The following is an 18,670-nucleotide window of genomic DNA, read 5'->3' as shown; positions in this document are numbered from 1 at the left end:
TTTCCCACATGATGCCGAAACCCGGGACGTCAAGCGACACGACGAGGTAAGCCATGGATCGGAAATCTTCTCTTCGACCGCATTGCTCACCCCGAAGCGAGCAGGAGGTGTCGAGGCAGATGAACCGGCTGCCGATTGCTCATAGAAGCCTTCTCGACTTCAATCGGAAGCCTATCGCTGAATTGACGACCACTCTTGAGGAAACAAAAGACGTTGAGGCCGCCGTTTCTATGGCGAGGCTCCAGCATAGTACCGACCGACTTGCTGCTATCAGCGAGAAGCTGGATGCCCTTGCTTACGGAACCGCAGTCGACGGCCAACACGACGGCGCTCTAGAGTCGGTCAAAGAAGCACAGAATCGTTGGCTCACTTCGAAGAAGACTTGACGGACGAAAAGCACTTGTCCCTCTGGAGCCACACCTCGAAACGCAAGACAGAAGGCAAGACGTAACAAAATATTAATCGAGTCCTACAAGCGAGAGTACAGAGCCTGAGGAGGAGACCGGAACCTACATGAAGCCAACTACTTGAACGATCTCGGTGGGAATTCGAATAGTCTGTTGTCAACCCTCCAAACCATCAAGCTTGGCTACATCACCAGCTCCGACGACATGCACCTCTATGAATGACAACTCGACTGAGACAGCGCTTGAGGAACGCCAGGCAACTGTGCATTTTTTGCTCAGATCTCAAATCGCAAAGATTCCGGAAACACCACATGAAGAACAGAACGGAGACCCTGAAAAGCTTACGCCATCTATGCCAGATCCAGCTGCATCAGAACAAAACACCCTGGATGGGGAGCTGGCTTCAGCAGGTGTCACCGTCGAGAAACCCACGACTGAAGGGCTTGAACCTTCCTCGTCATGTCGGCATGCGGCCATGACATCTCCTCCAGGCGGCATGCAACTTGACTTTCACAAGAGAGGAAATGTACGTCTAGACGACGGTGAACCCCGCGGAAAAGTAAGGAAAACTGAACCGGACAATACAAAGTCGCCCCTAAGAGGAACGTCTGACCGTTTTTGCGACAGTGGGGCCTTGGCGAGACTGTGCACGGCATGAGTCAACGCAGAACACTCACCGACGCAAGCAACACATCATCGGCTACATCAAAGGAAGCTGCGCGCACAACCCACGATGTGCTCTCAGCTATGACAGAGACAACGAAAATGGAGCAGCTATCTTAGCACGATGCCAGCGCCAGACGAAACAGACTGTAAGTACACTGCCAATAAACCCACTGACCATTCGACGGCGACCCAGCAGCTTCACGTCAATCTGATGCCCACAGGAAAAGACTACATATCGTCTCCTAAAAAGAAATCATCGAGGGATATCGCTGCCAGCTTGAGGAGATAGAATATCAACCAAGCCTTCAAACGTGTTCGGAAATCAAAGAAACGAGGAGGAGTAAGTGTTGCCACGACATGTCACAGAGCACAAGACGTTAATATTCAAGATACAAACAGATGTTCAGGCACAAACACAAGGCCTGGATGAAGCGACTGCGACTACCTCCAAAGTCAGAGCGCACACGGAACTATGCAGGAAAATGTGCTTGTGACTCAACTCCTGGAGAAGTCATCATGAAGAAACACAGGTCGAAAGCCAAAAGGTAGGCGAAGTCCCGAAGAAAGAGAAGGCCGAAAATCAGAAAAAAGTATGAATTCACACACCGGCTGGACATGAATGGCAAACTGACTAGACACCACCGCCGCCCGTGCGGACCCTTGTGGGCCGGGAAGATGTTGGAACTTTCGACGACGATGAGGACGACGCAAGCAGCGCGCGCAACAGACCCAGACATGAAGACGAAGAAGACTGAAGGAGGCGACGAGATGGCTGCATAGATGAACGGTTCCCTGTACATAATGTAAATATATGCGCTTTTCTTTGACGACGGCCTCCTCCCTTGCCTCTCTGGACGTTTTCCACAGGAACATTATACACTTGAAGGGCAGGATTAAACGTGCAAAAAAGAATAAAGTTGCCAATAACGAATCACTGAGTTCACTACGTGCAGAATTACACAGGGTGTTGTCATGTGCGAAAAATAAATATTTCCAGGTTACTTTGCCTAGTTTTATTAAAACAAATCCTCAAAAGTTCTGGCGATTTCTGAGCTCGAAATCTAAAAAATAGACAAAATAAAGAACGCGGATGTGCTTATAATGGAGCCTAAGGGCATAGCTGATGTGTTAAATGAATACTTCCATTCCGTATTCTCTCCGGCTGAGCGGGACTTCCAGTCATTTAGACCTTCCATATTTGATGATAACATTATCCTTTGAAGGTGTCTCTTCTCTGTTATTGAACCTTAAAGAAAGATCTTCAGGCGGACTGGATAACATTACCAATGCTTTTTTGCGCCGCTATGCCGAGCCCGTGTCATCTATTGTTACTGAAATTTTCCTTTCCTGTTTAAAACTGGCTATATGCCAGATGATTGTCGTGTGCCCGGGTAGTTGCAGTTCACAAAAAAGGAGGCCGCTTACAAAAAGAAAACTACCGCCCGATTTCGCTGACTTCATCCTGCTGCAAAATACTTGAACACATCCTCATACATTCCATAGCCGAATTCGTTGAACGTAGTCGACTGCTATCTAATCGCCAGTACGGATTTCGCAAAGCTCTTTCCACACCCACGCAGCTTACAACTACTATTCATGAGATCGCTTTAACCCTCGATTCAGCCGGACAGATTGATTTGGTTTTTAGATGCGACACTGAGAGGAGCATTTCTTGCCGGCGGCTTTGTCCTTCCTGCGTCGTCGTCGTCCGCGTCCGCACAGCTGCGTCTCTCCTCCGCTCACCCCCTCTCCTCTCTCCGATAGCGAACACTCTCGCCCAACATCTGCGGGCGCGTGGCGCAGCGCACTCTCACTCCGCCGGTGGGCGGCGCTGCGCGCGGCGCAAGCGCATTGTGCGCATGTGCAGCGCCCTCTCTCTCCGCGGTCTCCGCTCCTTCTGGTGCACTGCGCATATAAGCGGAGTGCCGCGCTCCGGCCGGTCTCTCAGTCGACGGTCGTCCGCGCTACGCTTGCTCTCTCTCTCTCTCTCTCTCGAATTACCCGACGATTGCTCACGCAATTCGAGTAATCGACCCAACGGAAACGCACAATGGAACCCCCTTCAGCGTCGCATCACACCAGGGTTCCCGCGAGGGGAGGTGGGCGTAATTTTTCTTTGGATTTCAGCAAAGCTTTTGATCGTGTATCGAATATTGTAAACTTCTAAACAAACTTTACACATTTGGCCTTCTGACTTTTATTATTAATTGGAAAAAACAGTACTTGTCCTACCGCACTCAGTTTGTGGATGTAGATGGGCACAAGTCCAAGCGTTTGCCTGTTACATCTGGCGTGCCTCAGGGGGGCGTCTTGGGAGCCATTCTTTTTCTCATGTATGTAAATGATGTCACCACTGCTGTGTGCCCTGATGTTAAAATAAGGTTCTTTGCTGGCGAGTGTTAGATTTTCAAAAATGTGACATGCTAGACCGACCAAATTTCATTAAACGGTAGTCTAGCAAAAATTCACGAATGGTGCCCAACATGGTCAATGTCCCTTATTCCGAGAAAACTGTGCTGCTTTGCATAACCAATAAAAAACAACCATTCTTATTTACATATAAAATAAATAAAGACAGCGTAACAGAGGCCACCAAATACAAGTATTTCGGATTGACAATCACGAACAAACTTACCTGGTCCTCGCATATAGAAAAAATATGTACAGCGGCAACCCAGAACTCGGCTTTCTTAGGCACAAATTAAAAAAAAAACGCGCCAGTCGGTGCAAAGTTTCTTCCTTATAAAACTTCTGTTATACCTAAAATTGAATATGCAAGCGTAGTTTGGGATCCGTACTATCAAAAAGATAAGCATAGGCTCGAGCTGGTTCAGAGGCGGGCAGTTCGTTTCACATTTAACAATTATAACAGAAAAGATTCACCGTCATCCATCATACTCGTAAAAAATATTCCAACACTAGAAGAGCGCAGAAAAAAAGCCAGACTCAAATTTTTATATTTGCTGTATCGCAACAAACTAAATGTGAATGCCTGCGCATATATACAACCATTTTTCTCACGCACATTGGGAAATCGGCATTCATGTAATCTGCTTCTGTACCAAACGCGCACTAATCTTTTTAAAAACTCATGTTTTTCCGCGAATCACTACAGATTGGAATTCGCTGTCTCAAAACATTGTTTCATCGCACTCTGCCACCGCGTTTGAAAATGCCCGATTCACTGATTTGAAAATGCACTGACAGCTCTTGCTGCATTTTTGTTTGTATGTTTTGTAATTTTTTTCTTCTCGTTTTTCAAATTAGAAACTATTGATTTGCGCACCCGGTCAATTTTGCGGGTAGAGTTAATTTCTGTTTCTCTTTTACATCTTTTTCTTGTTGTTTTTTTGTAATTGAAATCAGTTATATGTATTGCGACATGCTCTGCTGTATCCGACCTGCATGGTCCTTCGTGACTGCGGTGTACTGTCAATAAAAAATAAATAACCAGTTTACACTTTTATATAGTTTGAGCATTTCAAGCAGCTTAGGTGACTATTTGTTGTATAGCGCTTGTGCAGTAAGCGTCCCCTTAATTTCCACAGTATCTCACGTCTAGCAATTGCATTTCAGACGGAAAAGCGTTTGCCGTTGTGTGGCCGTGCTGCTGACCGCTGTTCTTGTCCACCCAGCGCAGAAAAGTGCTTCCTGCTCCCTAGTTTTACGCTGTACGGTAAACGTTTCAGTTGATTTTATTTCCTTAGTACTATATTGACTTCTCTGACCCTTTTCCCGCCTTCAAGTGGCCTTAAATTTTCCTACTATAGCATACCAGTCAGCGAAGCATCGCATGTGGGCTTGTGCAGCGCTTGTGTGGAGCGACCTGGACTTGGAGCTAGATACAGTGTACAAACTAACAAAGTAAAGAAAGGCACATTCTTTCATTCACAAATGTGTCGTTGCTTAGTTTGAACTGAGCGAACTGCGACGACCCGTCGGCGGCCGGCGGACTAAACGCTGGGCCGACTGACTCTGTCGGAATGTCGGCGAGCCGTGCAGTAGCGCATTCAAGCCAAGTCACTTCCTCCTGACCTCACACAAAAGCGCCACAGAAAATGGGCGAGAATGCAGAGAGGAGGACAGCATTTTCGAATTGATTTCTCTACTAAATAAAATCGCGTAAACGAACTCAGAGTGGTCGAAACAAGGCCTATGGACTCCGGAATACAATTTGCGATAGTAATCCCTCAATGTTTGCAAATCACTTCAGTGTCCTTCTAAGAAGCCTTATAAGACGCGTTGTTTTTTTTTCAAAATGAGTCAGATCCACCTAATGCGAATTTGAAAAACAAGCGGAAGATTGTTACCGGACCTAAATAAAACGCTGTCAAAGCTATTATATGATATATTTTACGCGGCAGCGAAGGGAAGTTTATGGCCATAAGTAATTATATATCTATATATCATGCCGTGAATTTGAGCAATATTGGGGTGATAAGTTTGAATTCGGCTCATAGTGAATTGAAACACTGAAGTTGATGCGGCACTCTTATGAAAACTTTGTTTAAATTGACTTTCAAGAATGGTGCAATTGAGTTTTGGCGGAAAAGCCATTAAACATATGCAAAATGGCTCCAAGAACAGTAGAACATGAAGAGCAGGTGAGTCCACTTGGTGCCATTAGCAGCTCTTTTCGAATCCTTCCCTAGGATAAACTTCTTGGGCCCGCCTGATGAACGCACTCACGAAGTAGGCGGGCTCTTCACTTCCTTGCGGTGAATACACAAGAAGGCTGCTTATGTATTCACCTTAATGAAGTTGTACCGGGGGTGTAGGGCTTGTAAGCGGCGGCTATTTACTTAGGTACTAAAATGGTAAATATGAGAGTAAAACTAAACACAACAAGAGTTATTCCTAGGGACAAGGAGAGTCAGATGAAATCATTGTTTCACATCTCTCCGTTTCATTTCGTTCACTTCTTCCGTTCACTTCATCGTTGACATCTGGGGACAAATCTTTCGCCGATCCTAATTGCCGCCTTAATTAATGATACGCCAGCTAAAACACCTCCGAAACAGCCTGAACAGTCAAGCCAAAAGCAAACTCCCATTGCGCAAATGGAGTTGGCTCAATTTGATCCATGAAACAGCAGGATCTGCCTCATTTTTGATACGAAGTACGATCTGCTAACACGTTTGCAGGGCGTTACTTCACCTATTTTCTTGCCACCGCTTTTTCAGGGGATAGTTGTCGAGTTTTTCTTGTCACCGCAGTTTTATCTCATTTAGTTTCGGTTTCTGGATCTGGCTCATTTTGAAAAAAAAAAACAAAAAAAACGCCTCATATTTTTCAATGGGAGGTGACCTTGAATGACCCCGGCGTCGACACGAATGGTACGAAAACACACGTGACCCAAGCATAGCTTCCGTGCAGCGATTGCGGACAGAAAAAGATCATGGCGTGTTTGTACATCATGGTTCTCGTTTTGCTAAAACTGGATTTACCCCCCAAAATTCCATTACCGTTACTTCTTTCGTACTTGAATCGTGTGCAGGAAAAAGTGTGATTAATCCACATTTTTTATCGCAAAGGGTTGAACAGGGACATTTTAGGAGACGTTCTTCATAAACTTGCCGTGTCCATATGGTCAGACGAACACGCACTGTACGAAAACGTCCGCGGATGTTCATTGCCGCAACGCAGTTGTATGACCAAGCGTGCGTCCCGCAGGTAGAAATTAGATAGATGAAGAGGCCGGGCATACATGATTTGAAGCAAGAATGCGCAACGCAAATCGTCACGCATGCTTTGCGCAATGCGGCGGCTCAGACGACAATGTTGTTCGTGGTGTGTGGTCATAACAGTTGCTATGCTGGGTGTCACCATTGGTTTATTTTGCCGCTACGATCGCATTATGGCGAAGCATCCCCGCGGGCATTGTCTAAAGTGCGGGAAGCGTCATTAGGCATCAGTGCATTCGCTGGTTTTCACGAGTTCTGAAGTACATAATAAAGAATACGCCGACCCCCAGAGAAAATGATACAGATACCAGGGTGTCGAACCGGAACCGGAACCGAACCGAAAACCGGAACCGAACCCGAATTTTTGCCCGGAACCGGAACTGAACCGGAACAGTATTCTTTCCGCCATTTTGGAACTGAACCCGAACCGGAACGAATCGAAGGAACCATTCCTAACCGGTTCCGGGGCCTCAAAAATATGATTTCTAGTTTCGGTACCCTACCTTTGCCAATCGCCAGACCGAACAATCAAATATTTTGCATAGCCTGCAGTTCCCAAGGCCCATCATGTTCTCTTTTTACTATTGCCCTCAATTTAATGTAACTAAGTTTGCGTTAGGTACTGAAATCTAAGTTTCTAAGTTTGCGTTAGGTACTGCCCATCTAAGTTTCTAAGTTTGCGTTAGGTACTGCTCATCTCTCCCAATTATCTTTTACATTTAGCATAACATAAGTTAGAACGCATATTCCGAGGCAACCAACATATCGTGGAATATTCGTCATGGTTTCTATCTGCATGGTATTTAAAATCGTGTAAAGTTTTTAATGTGCTGTTAATTCGCATGCATCCCTGTCCGCTTGTGAAGGCCTTCAGGGACACCATCAACAATAAATCCATATATTCCACTTATTTTAGTTTGAATTGGCCGTTATATACAAACAGCACTGAGACACAAACACTCGTAGTTCTCAAAATTCCCCGCAGGGGGCATCTGCTAAAGCAGATGTTTGCGTGTACTGTGCGACACCACGGACCCCGAGCACCCACGTTTAGCCGTGCGTGGCAGCGCCGTGACCGGGGAAAAGAGGGTCCTGGTGGTTGAGCCGACGCCGAGTGCTTGGACCTTTAAGGCCCCTTGGCGGAGGCAACACACCACTTTGGCCTCCGCTTCCCGTAGACGGCACCTCCGGTCTGACCCGCCCGGGGGGTATCGGCAGTCGCCTTTTCCTGTCCTTCCCTTCACCTTTCGCTTTCCTGTCTCCTTTCTAACAACTTTCCTGTCGTCTCATTCTTTCTCAGTTTCCCTTTTTCCTGGCGGCTAGGGTTAACCTTGTGTGGCGGACGACCCTGAGTTCAGCCATATTAGGTTATAGTCGTGGTGTACAGCTGGCGTGGGCAGGACTTGCTCGCGAGTTCCTGTCCCGTCCCCTTGTTGGGCTCCATGGTGGGCGGCTGGCACCATGGCCGAACAGATTTTTCATTTTATGGCTTCTTTTTTTCGCACAACTGATCCCTCTCGTAAAAGAGGGGGCACCGACGTAACTGCTAAGTTTTTCACGAAGAACGTTACGAACTTCCCACGCTTCCACGTGGTTCACAGCAACGATGAAGAGAAAACTGCCCGACTTGTCTCACCATTTCTTGTCGCAAAAACCCTAACTGCCACCATTGGCGAAGGCTACAAAGTAAAAAAACTAGCTAATGGAGACCTCCTACTCGAACTGCTCTACAAACACCAGTGTGACAAACTGCCAGGACTAACATCTTTTGGTGAGATCCCTATAACTATAAGCGAACACAGGTCACTCAACACGGTCCGCGGAGTCATATCCGATGACGACCTAAAGTACGTGTCTGAGGAGGAACTTCTCGAAGGTCTGAAAGAACAGAACGTCACAAATGTGTATAGAATCAAAATCAGAAGAGAAAACAAAGAAATCCAGACTAAACACATGGTCCTTACCTTCGCATCCAGCATACTTCCAGAATCCGTAGAGGTAGGATACACAAAAATGAAACTGAGACCGTATATTCCAAATCCTCGCCGATGCTACAAGTGCCAACGATACGGTCACGGCTCGCTAAGCTGCCGGGGCCAAGACACCTGCGCCAAATGTGCCTCCAATGAACACCTTACTGAGAACTGTGAATCCGAACAACAACTCTGTGTGAACTGCAAGGGCAACCACGCAGCATACTCTCGTGTTTGCCCAGCGTGGAAAAAAGAAAAAGAGATCATCACGCTGAAAGTGACTGAAAACCTTACATTTCGTGAAGCACGGAGGCGACTGACACCAGCGCATACCCGATCCTACTCCGTTGTGGTGCAACAGGGCGCGGCATCACAGCTGTCTTCGGCGCCTGCTGAAGCCACACAGAGTGAGGCTGAAGCAAGGCCCCCCGCGCCCCCGGTGGAAGCAGCTAGTGCTGCTCCACCACCCCCAAAGCGGGCTGCACGGACCCCTGGTTTGGCAGTCGCGAAGACCTCTGCCCACACGGCTAGGTCCAACACTTCAACACCCGTGCATTCTGCACGAACCTCCAGCATCTCGGAGGAGACAATGGACACAACTGAGGGAGGTTCTCGGCCGTCTACTTCGGTGGTGCGGCGGAACTCCCTTGAAAATGGAAAGAAAGGCAAAAACCATATCACGGGACCGAAAACGTAGTTTTCACCTGATACAAAAATAACATGGCATTCCTAGTCCACTGGAATTGTAGAGGACTTTTAAATAATTTAAATGACGTGAAAGAAATATTCGCGACTCATTCACCTGCAGTCTTGTGCGTTCAGGAAACAAACTTGGGTCCTAAACATAAGAACATACTGAAAGGATACCAGGTCTTTCGCTGTGACCGAGAGCAGGCGAATAGGCTCTCTGGTGGTGTCGCCATAATTGTGCAAAATGGTATTGCAGCTAAAGAACATAAACTGCAAACTAGCCTAGAAGCAGTAGCTGCCACCATGCTTGTTTTCAAAACAATCACAGTCTGCTGTGTGTACTTGGAACCACAACTCACGGTAACACTGCTTGATTTAGAAGACTTAGTAAATCAGTTACCAGAACCGTTCCTAATAGTAGGTGATTTTAATGCCCACTCATCCTTTTGGGGAAGTGAAAAAACTGATGTAAGAGGCCAGATTTTAGAAGATTTGATTTTGACCAATAATGTCTGCTTACTGAATACTGGTAAGCTCAGGAAAGATGAGCTGCTTAGATTTATCCTTTAGTTCACCATCTGTTTTTAGCGATTTTAAATGGGATATCATAAACAACCCATATGGGAGCGATCATCTACCTGTACTCATTAGCGTAACATCTTCACCAACTATTATCCCGACGAAACCACGCAGGTGGAAACTTCAGTTTGCCGACTGGGGACTTTTTGCTTCGGAAGCAAATTTAGACCAAGTTTTTTCAGACACTTAGTATTGACGAATTGAATGAAGTGTTTACATCCCGCATTGTTAATGCTGCACGCATAGCTATCCCACAGTCCACGGGAGTGGTGAGGCAGAACCACAAAGTATGGTGAACTCAAGAATGTAAGGAGGCAAAAAAGCAGCAAAATAAAGCATGGGGAGTCTTTGGAAGGTACCCAACCCAGGAAAATTTAATAAATTTTAAAAAGGTAAGAGCTAAAGCAAGGTACATTCGCCGAAAAGCTGAGAGAGCCTCATGGCAAAATTATGTCTCGTCCATAAACAGCTCCGTAACATCAAAGAAGGTATGGGAGCAAATTCATAAGCTAAACGGGACGTACTCCCCCTACACACTTCCCCTTTTAACAGCACCAGATGTGCAAACAAGCATAGAAGAACAGGCAGATATACTGGGTGAACACTTTGCCAAAGTATCAAGTTCCGCACACTACACACAAGCTTTCTTAAAGTATAAAAACACAGCTGAGAAACAACGACTGCCAACATTTGGTGGCACAAACGAAACGTACAACAGTTTAATTACACTCCAAGAATTAAAGAGAGCTCTTTTGGCTGGTAAGCAGACCGCCCCCGGGCCAAATGATATACATTACGAAATGCTCGCTCATCTGTCTGGTTCTGCTGTAGAAGCACTCCTGAAGTTTTTAAACAAAATTTGGGTATCGGGAAAAATGCCGGGAGCTTGGAAAAAAGCTTTTATTGTAGCATTCTTAAAACCCGGAAAGCCGCCAACCTCCCCTAGTAGTTATAGACCAATAGCCCTTACGAGCTGTCTGGCCAAAACTTTTGAACTAGTTGTGAATACCAGGTTAAATTTTGTCCTACAATCAAATGAACTTATAGACATTCACCAGTGCGGCTTCAAAAAAGCATGCTCAACAACTGACCATCTTGTGCGCCTTGAAAATGCCGTACGAGAAGCATTTATACACAAACAACACTGTCTTGCTGTCTTTTTTGATCTCGAGAAGGCCTATGACACTACATAGAGGTTTGGAATAATGCGGGATTTAGTAGAGTTAGGCATACGTGGAAGAATGCTGAACTGCCTGAATAATTTCTTGACAAATCGTTCATTTCAAGTGCGCCTGGGCTCAACCCTGTCGAGGAATTTCGTACAGGAGAACGGGGTCCCTCAGGGCTGTATTCTTAGCACAACATTGTTTGTCGTCAAAATGAACTCCATATCAAAAATAATTCCAAGGTCGATTATGTATTCTGTTTATGTTGATGACCTTCAAATAGCTTGCACATCGTCCAATGTAACGACATGCGAGAGACAAGTACAGTTGACTATAAATAAACTGACAACATGGGCAGACAGAAATGGTTTCCAGTTTTCACCACACAAAACAGTCGCCATTCTTTTCTCACTCAAACGAGGCCTGCAGACAGACCCCACCCTACACCTAAAAGAAATAAATTTGCCCATACAAAATGAACACAAATTTCTCGGCGTAACATTTGACAAAAAACTCACTTTCCTGCCTCACATCAATATCTTGAAAAAGAAAGCATCCGGGGCTCTAAATATACTTAAAGGGGTCCTGAAATACCTTCCGCCGATGCATGGATGTACATGTACCCAAATAAAGCAATGTATTTGCAATCTCCTCCCGCAAGAATTATGTTAGAGCGATGAGTATTAGCTGAGAAATCGTAAATCAAAAACCGCGCATTATCGTCGCTCCGCGTTTCCTCCTCCTTTCGACTTACTCTCCGCTGTTGACGGCGCGCGAGACTTGCCTCCCATGATGCTGCGCTCCGCAGAGGTGACGTACTTCCACTATTGTCGTCTGCTACGGGCAACCATGAATCATGCACTCCGCTCAAGGCTGGAAAAGCGAACGAAAAATCTGGCCGCATGTATGCGGCGGCCTGGCCTTGCCGTTTCGCGGTGTACGTTGCTGGCGGCACATGACTTTTTATCGGCGGCGAACTCGCAGCCGCACAAGGAGGGTCGTCCGCTCGTTCCCTTGATGCACCGCGCACTGTTTATCCAAAAAGCGCCGTATCAGATGTGGCCCCGCTGGTGCCGGGTCTTATTTTGCGGCTGTGGTAATTCCTGCCGGCGGCATGTGAAGAAGTCATATTAAATCGATACCCGTGCACAAGACGCTTCAATCATGTGACCAGTTCAGCTTGGGGCGACGCGTGGTGGAGAGCGGCAACGTTGGCAAAACATACTCCGTCGCGGCTCTGAGTTTTCTAGCGCTGGAGCGAGCGCCATTTCTTTGACAATCTCAAACATCGGTTGCCTTGGTAACAAGGCACAAACCGCTCCAGAAGTCAGTTACGGTTGCGTGATCCCGGTTCAGCTTGGGGCCCCACTTCGCGACATGTGGGAACTGCAGGCGTACCACTCACTCCCATTGGGAAGTGCGAGATGCGTTTGGCATTACAGGAGGCAATGGTGTGTGTGTGTTGTGGACGCCTTTGTTTCGCGATGAAATGCGACGTTGTGCTTCTGCGGGTGGATAGTGCTTCCCATGGTCTGGATTATCTTTCTCGTGCGACGTACGACTCAACCTCGCATGGGGTATGTGCAGTGTGCGTGGCTAAAAGCCATCGGCTTGTGCGCCAGAGTTAAGTGACTTGCTGTTCGTCCCCGCAAACCGCGCGCGAGGTGAGTACCGAATTTACGACGGGCAGGAGGTAACCCATCCTCTGTCAATTGTGGTTCAGACTTTCAACGCATGTTGTGACGTTGTGTTCGTTAGAAACGCATCTCTGGATTGTTTTGAAGTTGAATAAAATGTATGCGTCAAACCCGGGCATTCGGCTCAGGGCGTTCTCTGCGATTGCACGAAAGAAGTGCCACGGGGCTTCAACGCTTTCTTTATGGAACGTACTCAGGTAACAGAATATCCATGTCGTGTTATGGCCGTGTTGCATTCAATACAACGGTTAAGCGTTTGTTTTACACTTGTTTCGTTTGTCGTAAAATGCCCAGCCGGCGAGCCGACGCTGATCAGATCAGCCGGCGAGCCGACGCTGAGCAGACGACTCATCTCTTTGCCGGAAGTGCGTGAAAAAGCCGCCCAATAGCAGGATGTCTAGCTCATGACGAACATCTGGGAATCGATGATGTAGACATGTGAAGATGGCGGCGCCCAAAAACACGAAGGGAAGGGTGAGAAAAAAACGGCAAACTTTGCAACAAAAGTGTGAGCTTTCCGCTGCGCGTACGAGAGTAATACTTGGCACAGAGGACGTTGACGACCCAATCTAACGGTTGCGCTAGTTCTTTTAGTGTGTTCAAAATGCCTTTCAGGGCCCCTTTAAGGTTCTGTCTCGTAAACACTGGGGTTCCGACAGGTCATGCCTCCTACAAGTTTATCGCTCCGTTGTACGCTCTTGCTTAGACTATGGTTGCATTGTGTATGGCTCAGCAAGGCAGTCCTACTTAAAACGACTGGATCCCGTACATAATTTAGGTTTCCGACTCTCGTCTGGTGCATATAGGACATCACCCATAAGCAGTCTTTATGTTGAAACCAATGAACCGCCACTTACATACAGAAGACTCATGCTCACGTGCTCATACATCCTAAAGATCCGTTCATTACCGAAACATCTGTGCTATCCCATAGTCACGAAATGCCCATCTAGGACACTGTTTAATAACAAACCCCAAGCTATTAGACCGTTGCTCCTTCGGTTTGAAGAGAAATGCCAAGAACTTGGTATGCTGGACACATTACCTGGGACTGCCCATAGAACAAAACAACTACCACCTTGGTATACATTCCCTGCTGTGTGCGATTTTACACTGACACACTTTCAAAAAAAGAAAACACCGCGTGAACACATATTACAGGAGTTTTTGGCACTAAACGAAAAATACAAAGGTTACACCTCATTTTACACAGACGGTTCCAAAACAGCATGCTATGCTGGGAGTGCAATAATACAAGGTAAATGGGAGAAGGTGATCAGACTACCTCAGTGCGCCTCGGTTTTCACAGCGGAGTCTTATGCAATTGCTGTTGCTGTGGAAAGAATAAGGAAGGAAAGCATTCCGAAAAGTGTTATCTACACAGACTCGCTCAGCGCGATCACAGCCCTACATTACAAAAATGCAGCTCAACCCATAATAGGAGACATAATACACAATTTAGTGACAGCAAAAACACAGGGACAGGAAATTAAGTTGTGCTGGGTTCCTAGCCATGTTGGGATCAATGGTAATGAGAGAGCCGATGCATGTGCTGCGCAGGCTGGTAGTAAAACAGTAACACAAGTACATATTCCTCATAGCGACTGTATGAAATTTATACGGAGTAAACTCAGAGAAACATGGCAGTCCTCATGGGATAACGAAACAGACAACAAACTTCACATAGTTAAACCCACTATAGCAGAGTGGGAATCAAGCAAACATGAGGAGCGCTACACAGAAGTCATTTTATGTCGTCTACGCATCGGACATACACACCTGACACATAACTTCCGTCTAATGAAAGAAGATAAACCGAGATGTGAGGAATGCGACCAAGAGCTAACAGTAAACCACATGTTACTCTCATGTACGAAATTTGAGGTCCTGAGAAAAAAGCATTTTAGGCTGTTCTACGACGAACACATTCCATTTCACCCCAGTCTACTTTTAGGAGAAAACGCACTTGTTAAAATTTCCTCCGTTTTTAGTTTTATCAAGGAAGCAGGGATTCTAAGCAAGCTGTAAAGCTGTAACGTGATGTAACCGTTATTATCCACAAAATACACAAAACCTTCTGTTTGGCGCATGATAGCCTAAGTTGCTTATGTGCCATAAAACACAACACAACACAACACACACAGTTCTCAAAATTAACGTCACTTCATCTTGTATACAGTGCCGTTGTGTCAGTTGGTTGGTTCTCTAAGACAACATGAGATATAAAAAATTGGGGATCCTAATTTTCACTTTTAAAGTATATTTGAAAGCATTTTCATGTTATATTGAGTCTGCTCAACCTTAAACTTTAAGGGCGGATGGATTAAAGTCAATTAATGCGGGTTAGCGGGTAGACCGCGGTGGATTAGTTAGGTGAGTGAATGAGCTAATGTGAATTAGTTGGATTACAGGAGTTAGCAAGTCAGTTAGGGCAGATTAGACGGTCGGACCATACATGATATCTTTGGGGTCCTTGGCATTAGGAAATTTTGCAGCATTCTCCTTCTGGACCAATCAGGAAATTTTGTCAAGCACAAAGTAGCCGCAAAGGTATGTGAAGACCACCTGGACGCTATAAAAGTTATTTTATGCCCGTATTGCGCTGTTATGTTGTTTCTATATTAAAATTAACATCTCGCACTAAAGTTAATAACTAATTGCCTAATGCATATTTTATATTCATCAAAAGGTTTTCAAAACGTGTATATATATGAGGTGAGACAGTTGGAAAGAAACTAAACTGAAAGAAAAAAGGGAGGAACTATCAACTGGTTTGATGCAAGAGACGCCCGATAGCATTCTTCAATATTTTCTCTTTCTTTGTGCTACCGTTCTGCAGCCTCCCGCAGGTGTAGCATCTCAACCACCGAACACAGCCCCCTTCAAGCTGAGGAAGCGGCGCCAAAACTCTCATAACACACTCTTAGGAGGCGTGGCCTAACTTTGCCAACGATCGATTGTATCTTACAGCACTTCCAATGATCAATCGGAGACCACCAACGAGACAGTCACGATTGTATGGGTACCAGCTCATACTTGCATTTGCGGCAAACAAGATCACCAACCTCGTGGCTCGAGATTTGACCCGCTTAGCCAGCGCTGATGAAGCCGGGCCCGAGTGCATGTATCCTGCAGTCACAGACCAGGAAGTTACTCAGAACTATAGCCTCTTCCGTAGAACGTATTCATCCCAGCACAAATCGCTACCGATTAACCAGGAAAGATTACTCCGCGCCCTGCGGGCATACACCTTCCCACACACCACCAGACTCCACCTCTTTGACGGGACACAACTCTCTCCATTTCGTCGCTTCTATGGAGAGCCTGGGAACCTCATACACATAGTAGGCAGCTGCGACAAGTGTACCGTAGATCCACCCAACCTCCACGTTTTCATAGAGATTTGGGAGACAGCCATGGCCAGCTCCGGCCTTCAAGATCAGTTGCTCTGATGGAAACGGCTGTCGATTCAGCCCCCTTGAATGAGGACGCCTTTCTGAACCTTTGCCTCGATTTAATTAAACTTCATTTTCTCTCTCTCTCTCTACAAGTGATCATTATTGCTGCTTGTGACTTCACTTGGCTATCATCTTTCCTAGAGCCCAATCGCTGTCACAGGTCGCTCAAGGGCCATTAGAAAGTTCCTATCTCCGGTGGTTCCCTATCCAATGCCGTCCTATACACGCCGTCCAATGAGCCTTTATAGCAGTTGTTTCTTTCCAACAGCTCTCTTAGCAGATAAAAGATGAGCAGAAGGAAATTGCTCTAAATGCCACCTGCCACGTTTGGCAGTCGGAAATTAACGCCGACGCCGGACTGTTTTCTACTTGTAGCACTGCTAATCATTTCGTGTTAAAGCTAAAGCGCCGTTGAAACTTGGGGTAGATGAAAAGCGTAGCAGACCAACCGATTTATTTACAATGCCTATTTTTTGCCTCATTGTGCGAAAATAGGGGTGCGTGCGTGCGTACGTGCGTAACATTTGATCGATCCAAAAAAAGATGGCGGGCGCGTACGATCTCCTGCCCGCCAAAGAGACCGCCCACTTGCCAACAAACTACCTGCCCACCTGCCCGCCTGCGCGCCTGCCTGCCTGCCTGGTGAGGATGCATGATTTGGGGACGAGGGGGGGCCCGTCACGAGCTGCCGGGGGGCGGGAGGGGAGACGCAAAATGCCCCACCACGGCGACACTCGAGGGTACGAAAAACGATTGTGGACGGACGGGTCGTCTGCTTAGTAGGTCGAGGCAAAAGGCAGCCTGCAGGTAGGCTGCCCATTGCCAGAAGATTCTGGTTAGGATTCACCGATGGGGGAGGCGCTGGAGGCACCGGGGCGCTGCCCGCTGGCCAGGGGGGTACATGTTCGCCTTCGAGAAGACTGTGGCGAGGGCGCATTATTTGGAGACGATGCGCAGCCCGTCACCGGTCGGCGAAGGGAGTGTATCAAAGGGCGGCACAGCGGTGGCTATGAAGAGCCATGCGTTAGAGCACAGCCCTTAAGCGCCCGCTCCTGTGGTTTCGCGTAGTTTCTCAGCGTCGGCCTCGTTGTAACCGAGAGAATGAAGACGCCACCGAAGATACAGCGAGCATGAAAGCGGAGGACGAAAGTATGGCGAAAGTGGGAGGGGAGGGCGAAATTTCCAGACCGCGCGATACATGCTCCATGGCATCAACACCTTACGAGATAACGACAGAGTATACCGCATGCCGTCGTGCATTTGTTGAGGACACGATCACTTTCTAAGAAACAGCAGCTATGCGCCGTCGCCGAGAAGACTACAGTTCGCGCTGGGCTCAAATTTCGCATTAGCGACTACTGTAATCGTATGCCATATTTTTTGTTTCCTCAACAAAACAACTGTGGTGTATAAAATTTCAGTGGAATGACCCAAGAATAAAATAAAATTAAATCATTAAAATGAACAAACTCAAATTAATAAAGGTAAACTTGCGGCCATAACGAGTAATGCTTTCACATTCATACAAATAGGCAGCCTTAAGTGCCCCAACGAACCTTTTGTTTCGCTTCAGTTATTGTTGTAATCGTTGACCTATCTGACACGATTTGGCCCGCATTCGTGAACGTGGGAGGGTCGTAGTACCTGCCACCCGAGTGACGACCCGCAGCGTGCTGGTGGTGACGGTGACTGACCGCGAGCAGCTGTGCTCGTCAGTGTTTATTCACCAGCCGGGCACAATGTTTCACACCTAGCCTGGCAGGGCCACCGAACAATTAGCGGCCAACGAAAATTGGGGAGGGTGGAGGGGCGCCACATGCTCGTCACACTACCATAGAAAACGTTTTGCAGTAGCTTTAGATAAACTTTAGATAAACTCGCCGCGGTGACTCAGTGGCTAAGGCCGCGGCGGCTGCTTTTCTGATGGACGCGAAAAGCGAAAACGTCCGTGTGTACGAGATTTCGGCGTACGTTAAAGATCCCCAGGTGGTCAAAATCAATCCGGAGCCCTCCACTACGGCGCGCCTCATCGTCTGCGTTGCGTCGGCGCGTTAAACCCAACAATAAAAAAATAAATAAATAAATAAACACTTTCGATAAACGCTTTCACTCTTCTGCGCATCTGGAAGCAATGCGAGAACTATAGCAATTGCCAGCACAGAGCAACAGTGCCTGATTTGCTCGTCGCTGCGGATGCAGCTTCCGTTTCTGCTTCGCTTTTGTGACTTTCTTTTTAAAGTGGCTATGAAACGCGTTCTATCCGGCAACTTAAGTAAAGCCCGCAAATAGCCGCTACACCGCTGTAATGATATCATTCAGCGGTCGAAGAACGCCAAGACCGGGAAGGAGA

The 18,670-nt window shown here is 46.8% G+C and overlaps 1 protein-coding gene across 2 annotated transcripts in view; it reads left to right on the top strand.

Moving 5' to 3' along the window:
* LOC144164991 (cytochrome P450 3A16-like) overlaps positions 1-18,670 on the top strand; it is a 199,170-nt gene that overhangs the window by 92,112 nt on the left and 88,388 nt on the right. The gene's annotated exons all lie outside the window — the stretch shown is intronic.

The sequence above is a fragment of the Haemaphysalis longicornis genome, unplaced genomic scaffold (genome assembly GCF_048455015.1).
Source record: "Haemaphysalis longicornis isolate Haplotype H1 unplaced genomic scaffold, Haemaphysalis longicornis Haplotype H1 scaffold_14, whole genome shotgun sequence".
Lineage (NCBI taxonomy): Eukaryota > Metazoa > Arthropoda > Arachnida > Ixodida > Ixodidae > Haemaphysalis > Haemaphysalis longicornis.
The sequence above is the reverse complement of the archived record's forward strand: the minus strand, read 5'-3'. Positions and strand labels throughout refer to the sequence as shown.